This window comes from Mesoplodon mirus (assembly GCF_964341445.2).
Source record: "Mesoplodon mirus genome assembly, chromosome: 7".
Taxonomy (NCBI): Eukaryota; Metazoa; Chordata; class Mammalia; order Artiodactyla; family Ziphiidae; genus Mesoplodon; species Mesoplodon mirus.
The window spans coordinates 136,033,591-136,046,321 of NC_138983.1; the positions used below are offsets into that span (position 1 = coordinate 136,033,591).

The 12,731-nt window shown below is 39.8% G+C and overlaps 1 protein-coding gene across 3 annotated transcripts in view; it reads right to left on the bottom strand.

Moving 5' to 3' along the window:
* Positions 1-12,731, bottom strand: part of ARHGAP32 (Rho GTPase activating protein 32) — a 255,708-nt gene that overhangs the window by 195,786 nt on the left and 47,191 nt on the right. The window lies entirely within an intron of this gene.

The following is a 12,731-nucleotide window of genomic DNA, read 5'->3' on the forward strand; positions in this document are numbered from 1 at the left end:
GCAACCCTGCATGGAGCAAGTCGATATATCCAAGCCATTTTTTCAACAGCATTATTTACTTATTTATTTTTGTGGTACACGGACCTCTCACTGTTGTGGCCTCTCCCGTTGCGGAGAACAGGCTCCGGACACGCAGGCTCAGTGGCCATAGCTCACAGGCCCAGCCACTCCGCGGCATGTGGGATCTTCCCGGACCGAGGCACGAACCCGTGTTCCCTGCATCGGCAGGTGGACTCTCAACCAGTGCACCACCAGGGAAGCCCCAACAGCATTATTTTTTAATTAATTTTTTTTTTTTACGTGGGCCTCTCACTGTTGTGGCCTCTCCCATTGCGGAGCACAGGCTCCGGATGCACAGGCCCAGCGGCCATGGCTCACGGGCCCAGCCGCTCCGCGGCATGTGGGATCCTCCCAGACCGGGGCACGAACCCGCATCCCCTGCATCGGCAGGCGGACTCTCAACCACTGCGCCACCAGGGAAGCCCCAGCATTATTTTTTAATGAAGGTCTGTACATTGTTTTTCTAGACATAATGCTATTAGACACTTATAGACTACAGTTTAGTGTCAACATAAATTTTATATGCACTGGGAAACCAAAAACTTCATGTGACTCACTTTATGTAATATTCGCTTTATTATGGTGGTCTAGCGAACCCACAAAACCTGAGGTACGTCTGCAGAAATAAAGGGAAAAACAGATATCCATACCATAATTAGAAAATTTAACACCTCTCTTCCTCTCTAGAAAATCCTAGACAAAAAAATAATAAGGATATAGAAAAATTGGATAATATACTATTAAATCAACTTGCTTTAAGTGACATTAATAGAACACTACACTCAAACAGAGAATACACATTTTTTCAAATGCATGTGGAACATAACACTGAGATGGAGTACATGCTGTGCTATAAACCAGGGCTCAAATTTCAAAAGATTTAGTTTACAGAGTAAAATTTCTGGTAATATAATTAAATTAGAAATCGGTAATAAGATATCTAGAAAAGATTCAAATATTGATATTTGGAAATTAAGCAACATATACATAGCCAATGGGTCAAAGAATATATTAAAAGGAAATTTTAAATATTTCATAATTTAACAATACAGAAAATATACTACATCAAAACTTGTAAAATCCAGTTAAAGCAGTGGTTAGAGGGAAATTTATAGCATTAAATGCTTAAATTAGAAAAGAAGATGACTTGAAACCAATCATCTAAATTGCCACTCATAACCTAGGACGAAATAGGTAGAAAGAAATAATGCAGATAAGCAAAAATAAATGAGATAGAAAACGGAAAATCAGTAACTTAAAAAACCAAAAGATTAATAAATGTGAAAAGCATGTTGCTGAATTCATGTTAATACTTCAATAAAAAGTTTTAGGGCTTCCCTGGTGGCGCAGTGGTTGAGAGTCCGCCTGCCGATGCAGGGGACACGGGTTCGTGCCCCGATCCCGGAAGATCCCACATGCCGCGGAGCGGCTGGGCCCACGAGCCATGGCCGCGGAGCCTGTGTGTCCGGAGCCTGTGCTCCGCAACGGGAGAGGCCACAGCAGTGAGAGGCCCGCGTACAGCAAAAAAAAAAAAAAAAAAAAAAAAGTTTTAAAAACAAAAAAAATTACAAACTACATAGTACTGAATAAATGACTTTTTTTTCCTAATTGACTTGCAGATGCCCAGTAAAAATGTTAAGTGTGCTGGGTCTAAAAGCGGGCTTTCCAAGGTTGTCTACCTCCATCATAGGGTCCAGAAGAGGCATTTCAAAGACAACAGGCCCTCGACAAAGAAGATATCCAAGTGCCCAGTAAGCACATAAAAAGGTACTCAATGCTCATTAGTCATGAAAGAAATGAAAATTAAAACCACAACGAGATACAACTGTACACCCACTAGATGGTTAAAACTGAAGAACTGACAAGACAAAAAGATGTAGGGCAGCATTTCTCAACATACAGGCACCTCAGAGATATTGCGGGTTCAGTTCCAGACCACTGCAGTAGAGCAAGTCACACAAACGTTTTTTGTTTCCTGGTGCATATAAAAGTTATGTTTACGCTAAACTGCAGTCTAGTGAGAGCACAATAGCATTATGTCTTAAAAAAATGTAATTAACTAATATCTGATCAATTTAATATCAATTTTGTTGCTAAAAAATGCTAACCATCATTTGGGCCTTCAGCAAGTCATAATCTTTTTGCAACAGCAACACCAAACATCACTGATCACAGATCACCATAACAAAAAAGTCTGAAATATTGTGAGAATTACCAAAATCTGACACAGAAGCACAAAGTGGGCAAATCCCATTGGAAAACTGGTACCAACAGACTTGCTTGATACAGGGTTGCCACAAACCTTCAATTTGAAAACACCCCATTATCTGTGAAGCACAATAAAGCAAAGCACCATAAAACAAGGTGTACCTGTATAGCTAACAATCCCCAAAATCCTTTCAGGGGTCTGGCACGGTAAAACTATTTTCATAATAACTTATCACCTTGTCACTGTGTTGCGTGATGGTGTAAAAGCAGATAGATAAAAATATTGGTGTAACCATGAACAAAGGCAGTGTAATAAACTATAGCAGGTCATCGTATTTTTCACTAACATGCACTCACAATTCCAAAAAGCAAAATCTACTTTCATTTAAAATACATTTGAAGCAGCAAAAATTATTAATTGTATTCAATTGTGACCCTTGAATCGATGTATCTCTTTAATATTCTGTGTGATGACACATGGGAAGTACCCATAAAGCACTTCAGGCTTCAATACACAACAGACTGAGATGTCCGAGGAAATCACTCGAGTGACTGAAATAAGGGATGAACTAGCTCCGTTTTCACTGAATGACATTTTTATTTGAAAGAAGAACCAATTACGGTTACTCAAACCCTATTTGTCAGGAATTTTCTCAGAAATGAAGCAAGTCTCTCACTTCAGGGAAAATAATTGTCAGTGTTTGTGGCAAATGATAAAATCTGAACTTTCAAGTAAAGTTAGATTTTTGGAAAAATTTATATCTGACACTGTGAGCTTGATAGCTTTTCTGATGAGATCAGTGATAAGATTAATAAATGTTCGCACAAGGCCAAAATCAAGGTGTCAGCCAGGCTTGACTCTCAGCTGTCAGCTCTAGGAAGAATTTGCTCCCAAGCTCATTCAGGTTGTTGGCCAAATTCAGTTCCTTGCAGTTGCAGGACTGAAGTTCCTGCTTCCTTGCTGGCGGTCAGCCAAGGGTCACCCTCAGCTTCTAGAGGACACTCACATTCTTCCTCACCTGTGCGCCTTCTACCTCTGGGCCGGCACTGGCACACCTAATCCTTCTTGCCTTCAAATCTCTCTGACTTCCCCTCCTGTCACCAACCTGAGAAAACTCTCTTTTAAAGGGCCTATGTCATTTCCATAACTTAAAGTCAACTGACTTGGACTTTAATTACATCTGTAAAAATCCCTTCACAACAGTACCTAGATCAGTGTTTGACAGAACAGCCAGGGGACAGGAATCCTGGGGGCTGTCTTTGGAATTCTGTCCACCAGTCTTCTCACGGGCTGCCCCCAGACAAGGACTGAGTGCCACAGGGATATAAAGGCAAGCCTGTCCCTGGGAACCATGTGGCTCCCCTGACAGGTAACCTTGGCTCAATGGTTCCCCACTGGCTTTGCCAAAACTCTGAAAACTATGCCACAGTCTGGGGCTTTTCCTACCCACCTTCCTTTACTTCTGTCTCCCTCACAGAGGTCAGATCTGCACAGATCTCTTCCAGCTGGAGGGATGGACTTGCTCTGGACTGGGCTATGAATTACTCAAATATATCCATTTATCAAAACAGAGAACTGTACACCTAAGACATGCATTTTACTATATAAAAGTTATACTTCCATCTAAAAAGATATATGCTAAATAAATAGCAATGCTACTAAAAAGAGTCCTTACCTTCTGAAGACAGGCATTGTGTATGAAAATAGTTACTGATGAAATGATACGACGGCAGAGATTTGCTTCTAAACAATCCTGGGTGGTGGGAGTGGCTTTGTGGATAAAGCAAAATTGGTCATATATTAAAAACTGTTGAAGCTAGGTGAGGGGTCTGTGGGAATTCATTATATTTACTCTCTACTTTTGTACATATTTGAAAATGTCCATAATAAAAAGATATTTGAACTAACCTATTCTTGGCAGTGAATACAAAACAACAGGAATTCTAATACATAATTGGTCTGAGTACAAATGGGTACAACCCCTTTAGAGATCAATTTGTTTAAACCTACTAAACCTAATGCTACGCATGCCCTTCAACCCAGCAACTCACTTTTAGGACACCATAACAAACTCACGCACAAGTAAACGTTCAAGGCTGTTCCATGCAGTGGAGTCAGCAAAAAATTTGCAATAATCTAAATATCTCTGAGATAATGGATGAAGTAATTGTGGAATACTCACACAGTAAAAATATACGCAATAGTTAAAATGAACTGTATCTTCATATAACTGCATGACTATCAAAAAATGATGAGGGGGCTTCCCTGGTGGTGCAGTGCTTAAGAATCCGCCTGCCAGTGCAGGGGACACGGGTTCAAGCCCTGGTCCGGAAAGATCCCACATGCCGCGGAGCAACTAAGCCCGGGCGCCACAACTACTGAGCCTGCACTCTAGAGCCCGTGAGCCACAACTACTGAGCCCATGTGCCTTGAGCCCGTACCGTACTCCGCAACAAGAGAAGACACCGCAATAGAAGCCCATGCACCGCAAGGAAGAGTAGCTCCCACTCGGGCTTCTCTGGTGGCGCAGTGGTTAAGAGTCTGCCTGCCGATGCAGGGGACAAGGGTTCGTGCCCCGGTCTGGGAAGATCCCACATGCCGCGGAGCGTCTGGCCCGTGAGCCATGGCCGCTGAGCCTGCGCGTCCGGAGCCTGTGCTCCACAACGGGAGAGGCCACAGCAGTGAGGGGCCCGCGTAACGCGTAAATAAATTTATTTTTAAAATGAGAAAAAAAGCTGCAGAGTAATAAATATGATACTTGTTGTATAGTTGTAATATGTACCAAGAAATGGTACATATTATTTATGGCTAGATGTATGTACTTAATAGAAAGGGTATCATGAATGAGTATGACAGTGTACCAAATTCAGGTTAATGGTTAATTCTAGGTAAGAAGGAAAATAACATCAAGGGTTCAACTATATATGTAATGTTTTATTTTTATTTTTTTTTAATGTCAAGCAAGTTGGTAAAATATAAGGAATTAATGAAGCTGGTATATTGGTTTATGTTTCTCTCTATTCTTTCCTGTTTGTTTGAAACATTTCAAAAATTTTGGAAAACACGAAACAAAAAGCTGTAAAGCTACTGCAAGAGTTCAAGAGAGTTTACTGCTTGACAACTGACAAGTTACCTAACATTGAAGTTTTCAAATAATATTTTCTTTTAAGAATCAATTTAACCAATTTCAAGTATTGCATACTGTTTCAGAACTATAAACTATCTCGCTTCAAAATACCCACCGTTACATACTGATTTAAAAGACGTCCTGCTGACAACAGTAATAACACGTATTACAAAGTATGAATCACGCATAACTAAACCCAAAGCTGTAGTCAAAGCGTCGTGCCGAAAACGTCTAAGATCATACAATACACATGGAAGAGGAATGGCGTGCTGTATCTACATTACTCTTCTTAAAAATATAAATCCAAAGTAAACATGGCAAAATGCAAAACTTTATGCAGTGTAGACGATGGGCACGTAAGTGCTGTGATTCTCTGTACTTTATGCTTTGAAACCTTTTACGAAGCGGAGAAAAATAAATATAATTGAAATATCTGCAGAAAGAATGGTAAGTATATAATATGTATATACATATATATACATATACAGTATTCTAGGAAAGTCTTCCCAAAGATCTCCATACTAGCTGTTCAAAAAAGAAAAACATTTATTTTTAATCTTCTACCTGAATGAATCTGGCCACTTTTATACAAACTAAACCCCCTCTCCAGAGTAGAATGGGGAGACCTACTCAGCATATGAACTTTATGCTTTATGAATTTTATGCTTCTTTAAAGGGGAGGCTCTGTCAGGATAACCGTGTTCTGGAAAAAACAAACAAACAAAACCCAAAGGTAGTTGTTTCTATCTTTGATTCCCCACTTGATCATTACCTTAGTTTTCTAGGTTTAAAGTAGGACTTCACAGGTTTTGATCACTGTAGTGGGTTGAATGGTGGTCCCCAAAAAGATATGTTCATGTCCTAATATTCACATGCAGTGAATGTTGCATCATTTAGAAAAAAGACCTTTGAAGTTAAAGATCTTGAGATGAAATCATCCTGTATTTCCAGTGGGCCCTAAATCCTGTTATAAGTTTCCTTCTGAGACAGAAGAGATTAAGACACAAAGGAGAAGACCATGTAAAGATGGAGGCAGTGACAAGAGTGATGTGGCCACAAGCCAAGGAAGCCTGGAGCTACCAAAACCTGGAAGAGCTAAAGGATCCTACAACCTGTGGAGGGAGTGTGACCCTGTTGCCACCTTGATTTCAGACTTCTGCCCTCTAGAACCGTGAGGGAATAAATTTCTACAGCTCTAAGCCACCAGGTTTGTGGTCATTTGTTACAGCAGCCACCAGACACCAATACAATCTCCCCTTCCAGACATTCCCCTACCAATTCAACTAGCTACCCAACATGGTACCTGTCATGACTTTCCTTGCTCTGTAGAATCTCAGGCCACATTTCCTGTGCCCCTCCCTGAGCTCTTGCTTGAGCCCCTACCCTTAGATGCTATATGTGTAGATATATATAACCTATTCTGAAACTTCCATCATCTGTAGCAAAAGTAGGTCTGTACCACTTTTGCTGTTATCAGCTGGAATTAAAGGACTGGTAAAGTGACAGGGCACCACGGACACAAATGCAGGTGTGTGGGTAAAAAGTACCATTGAACTTGGTCTTCAAATAAGAGAAAACCAGCCCTGTGTGGTAATAATATAAAAAGAGAAGCAGGAATAAGTGATATTATTGGAGTACAGTCTCCAGTCACAAACAATTACAGAATTTCTGAGCATAAGTACAACATGATGTGATTTACAAAAACTAATCTGATTAAAATGTAAAGGCTACATTAAAAGATGTGTTTGAACCTAACATCAAATCAGCTGTATCTTATCAATTCTAATTTCACAGAAACAAAAGTAATTGGATTCTGCAGAAACTCTGACAGTTAAGACTCAACTACTTTCCTCAGTCCAAATCTCCAAGGCCTCAGGCTGTTCTGACCCAACCTACCAACCACAGTTTCAGGTTTGGATGTCATGGCCCTAATCCAAATGATGCAGCTTCTGCATATCCCTGCAAAGTAAGTGTGACAGCAAGAATGCAGAACAGGGGCTTCCCTGGTGGCGCAGTGGTTAAGAATCCGCCTGCCGGGGCTTCCCTGGTGGCGCAGTGGTTGAGAGTCTGCCTGCCGATGCAGGGGACACGGGTTCGTGCCCCGGTCCGGGAGGATCCCACATGCTGCGGAGCGGCTGGGCCCGTGAGCCATGGCCGCTAAGCCTGCGCGTCCGGAGCCTGTGCTCCACAACGAGGGAGGCCACAACAGTGAGAGACCCGCGTACCGCAAAAAAAAAAAAAAAAAAAAAGAATCCGCCTGCCAACACAGGGGACATGGTTCAAGCCCTGATCTGGGAAGATCCCACATGCCGCGGAGCAACTAAGCCCGTGCGCCACAACTACTGAGACTGCGCTCTAGAGCCCACGAGCCACGACTACTGAGCCCGTGTGCCTAGAGCCCATGCTCCACAACAAAAGAAGCCACCACAATGAGAAGCCCACACACCGGAACAAAGAGCAGCCCCCACTCGATGCAACTAGAGAAAGCCTGGGCACAGCAACGAAGATCCAACGCAGACAAAAATTTAAAAATTTTTTTAAAAAAGAATGCAGAACAGAGAACAAGAAATGGCTGGTGGAACAAGGACAGATGTCCCCAGATAGAGGCCAGAAAAGGGACTGCAGTGATAGAAGTGTACAGGAAAGGTCTGGAGCTAGACCCAGGAACCAGTTTTAACATCTGTGCAGCAAACATTTGCAACATCCCAGAAAACAGATTCAAGTGATGAGTGAAAATCAATTAACTCTACTAAAACCATTGAGTATGTTATTTAGAGCAGAGACAAAGCTTCTAAATTAATAACATACTGGTTTTAAAGACCATGTTTTAGAAATTAAAAGCTTATATCTCCCTAAAAATCCAAAACTAATTTATCAGCAAATACTCTGTCACTTTATCTGTAAGACATATCCTGAATCTATTTCTCTCCTCTACACTGCTACCTTAGTCTAAGCCATCATCATCTTTCAACTGGACGAGCAGTTGCTTCTAATCCATCTCTCTTTTTCCATTCCTGCACATCATGATCTGGTATTCATTACCAAAATGGTAGTGAGAGTAATATTTTCAAAATATAAATAAGCGGGACTTCCCTGGCGGTCCAGTGGGTAAGACTCCACACTCCCAATGCAGGGGGTCCAGGTTCGATCCCTGGTCGGGGAACTAGATCCCGCATGCATGCCACAACTAAGAGTTCGCATGCTGCAACCAAGAAGTCTGCATGCCGCAACTAAAAGATCCAGCGTGCCACAACTAAGACCCGGAGCAGCCAAAATAAATATAAATAAATATATATATATTTTTTAATCTAAATAAGCTCACATCACTCATCTATTTAAATTTCTACTGGCTCTTCACTGCCCTCTCATGCTCCGGCCCTGCTGACCTCTCACTTCCCTCCTGGTCCACTGCTTTCCAACCAGAGTAGCTTTTTTGCACCTGCTGCATACCCTGTTCGTCCCTTCCCCAGTGCCTCTGCACTCTCTGCTCGTGGGGTCCCTGATTTGGACCCAGCTGCCGCCTCAGCCAGGTCTCACCTCAAATGACCACCCCACCCCAGGCCTTCCGCGGCTAAAACAAACCCTCCTAATCACTTGCCATCACTCTGCTCCTAATGATTAGAAACTGGCTCAAGGCCATCCATCGCCCAGCTCCCAACACCATCTATCCTTTGCATGAGACTGAACCAATTCTGAAATTATCTTCTTGTACTTATTTAACTAGAACATAATTCCCGTGAGAGCAGGAACCCAATTTGTACGCACAGCTCAGAAATAGGAACTTAATTGTTGCATGCAGCACAAGCACTTTGGTAAACAGTCTGGCATTACTTCCTGAAGTGGAACATTCACATATGCCTAGCAACTGATGTCCTAGGTACATACCTGAGGATTTCCTAATTTCCTAGCTATACACATACCTAGTTTCTGTACCTGAGAGAAACTCTTGCACAAGCACAACAGAAAACAAGTACAAAAATATTCTTAGAAGCACGGTTCACAATAACAAAGTCTGGGAAACAACTCAAATGTCCACAAACAGAAAACTGGATAAATAAATTGTAGTCATAATCATAGAATGAGACATACATACATTATAAGATGGATACATTTTAGTGACAATAATATAGATGAATTTTAGCAATGTAATATTAAATGGAAGAAATTCTAGAGATTAGACAGAGCATCATAATCGTTTTATAAAATTTAAAGCTAGGTTTTTAAAAATAAAATATTCTTAGGAATATATAGATGCAATAAAACTATATTAAAAGGAAAGCAAGAGAATGAATATAGGAACCACTGCCTAAACTGTTTACAACTAGGGGTTTATTATTATTATTATTACAAAACAATATAAAGAAAGTAAAGTAAAAAAGATAGAGTCAGTTCAGAATTTCGGGCTTGCCCACAGTCCCAATTTAATGGAAATAAAAACCCAGATCTCTAGCTCTATATGACACAAGGTTCTCCCAGTGGATGCCTGAATGTTGCCTGGGGCTGTTCAAGTTTTTTTTAAGCCCTTTCTGTAGAATGCTATCATTTATGTACAGACATGAATGAAAGCAGATTTTAAAAGTCCTTAAGTGAACTCTTTAACAATCAAATACTAGCTGAGGACCACCCTTCCTCACTCAGCTCCCAGTAGTCTTTATTCTTTTCATAACTCCGAAACAGTTCTGCCTGTAAGTACAAAACAAATGATTTTCAACACTAAAATATTTATGGAGTCAAGACAATAAGGCAACAATCTGAAAGTATAACAACAGGCGCTGGTTAAAAAAAATGGGATACAGCCATTCAAGAAAATACCAGGCAGTCCTAAGAAAAGAACCATGAGGGAGACACTTTACATAATGATACAGAATTATGTAAAAAGAAAAAAAAAACAGTTTTCAAGGTACAGAACAATACATACAGTAGGTTAGAATTTCTGCTTAAAGGAGGGAGAAGAAAAACACATACATGTAAAATAACTATACTCATACTTGCAGATGCTTAAAATATCTCTAGATGGAGACACAAGGAGTGAATATTATTATAAACTCTGCTATTTCCTTTCAATTTTGAACATCTGAATGTGTTATTCAAAAAATAAATTCTAAAATTTTAAAATCATAGAAGAAGACTATAATGGAAAACAAATACATTCTGAAGAGCACTGGCATTTTTCAAAGAGAAACTACTCCAAGGTAGCTATTCTTATCTTAACTGTGTACACTCGCAATCCGGATGATGAAAATATCGTTCACAAAGAGTGCACTGTTCAGTGGTTCTGACAGATCTTATTTGAAGCTCTTTTTAACAACTCTTTTCATGTTCTGAATGCTATATAACTTTTTTTTTTAATACTTATTAATTTATTTATTTGGCTGCACCGGGTCTCAGTTGCGGCACGCGGGATCTTTAGTTGCAGCATGTGGGATCTAGCTCCCTGACCAGGGATCAAACCCAGGCCCCCTGCACTGGGAATGCAGGGTCTTAGCCACTGGGCCACCAGGGAAGTTCCCTGAATGCTATATATCTTAGCTACATATAAATAAGATTGGCTTATTTCTCCTTTTATTTACATTTTCTTCTGCTTGAAAAAGATTTATATCCATTATTACCAAAAGTGTAGCAACAACCAGTATCAATTCATGTCCATCTTTTGAATCACTAGTAAGATAGTTCACCTTTCTAACTGGATATTAAAAACTGGCCTTATTTTCTTTTTTGATAATAATTGTGGGGTTTTTCTTTAGTGTTAGATAAGAGTATTTTTATCTAAAATGACCTGTATCTGCCTGTACACCCAACCACAGACTTCAAAAGTGAAATGGTGATTGTACTTCCTCGTGTGGGACATTTCAAACTAATAAATTTTAAAACAGATAATTAAGTCAAAAACCCACCATCTTCACATTACTTTTCAAAATGGAAATACTATAACAAGTGCCAAGGAATACAAAAAGTTAAAACGGCACATCTTCGGGGGAGGGGTAATTTTAAACATTGTTATATGTATATAAACATAAATATATTACGGTGTGGGCATTGTAAAAGTCATGTGAATTCTTAAGACAGATATGAAATTTCAAAGACATTTAGAGCTACTTAACTCACATCTGACATCAGCTGTACCTCGACAGAGTGTTTGTGACTTACTAACCTACCATCGCTGGTTTTATTCCAGTTCAGTAAAAATGTATACAAATAATAAAATAGGGTTCTACTTACAGATCCTTATTCTTTTTTTCTCCCAGAAATATGCATTTAATTTGAAAGCAGTTAAGATAACAGATCAACTAAAATGGCTAGTGTATTTCAAAATATTCCTGATTTTGGTTATCAGTTCTTGTTAGGTTTGAATTACCACTAAATGGTGATGACATTTATTTATTGTACTTGACAATACAGTGTATGTAATATTCAGCAGGTATTAATGCACAAATTGAAAAAATAATATAACCTTTTGCTGATTTGCTATAATGGACAAAGTTTCCATGCTTACTACCTGAGGTTCCTTTAAAGATGACACCTTTGAGTCCAGCCTTTTCATGCCGCTGCCTGGTGAATAACTGCTGACATTCACACACAATCTGTAAGTTGCTATGGAGAACAGGTGACCACTGGTGACCGACCATCTTTATATTTGTATATGCAGACATCAAATAAAAGAATGATAAATCATTTCACACAGATAAAGCAGGCAGGTTGCACTTGCAACCTGTTTTTTAGCCAAGTTTTGTCGAATGACTTCCTATAAGCAAACACTGGTTGCTCCCTGCTGGACTGCTTTCCCTGCTACTACTCTCCAGTTCTCTATTTTTGTACAAGACTATAGCTCAAACGGTACTTCTGTTGCAGTAGCCTCCAGCAGTATACCCCCGTGTACAGTACCTGAAAGAGCAAACTATCAGAAGAACCCAGTATTTGCATGTACATTTGCACAAATCTTAATGACAATTTGCAAAATTCCTACACAGCACATTCAGCTTATTCTAAGGCAACTTTCAAGTTAACTGCCTAATTCCTGAGTGTCTATTCCATTTTCTCACCCACTGACTGCTTAACCATATATTTTTATATTTCTCTACACAGCTGGAGAGGAGAGGGGGGTAGCGTATGAAGACTCAGAAGGAGTTTCTAAGTCAAATATATTCTATAGGTAATGACCAGAATATTGCCAGAACTGTTATAACAAATGAACTGTATATAACTGGATTTTTTAAAATCAGTCATTACGGCAGCACTGTTTTTATAAGTCTATTAGGTACATATTATTGCCTTCTTAGTTCATATTCAGAGGACTCAGGAGAAATAATGTTTTTCTTATTGTTGCCTATAGGTTCA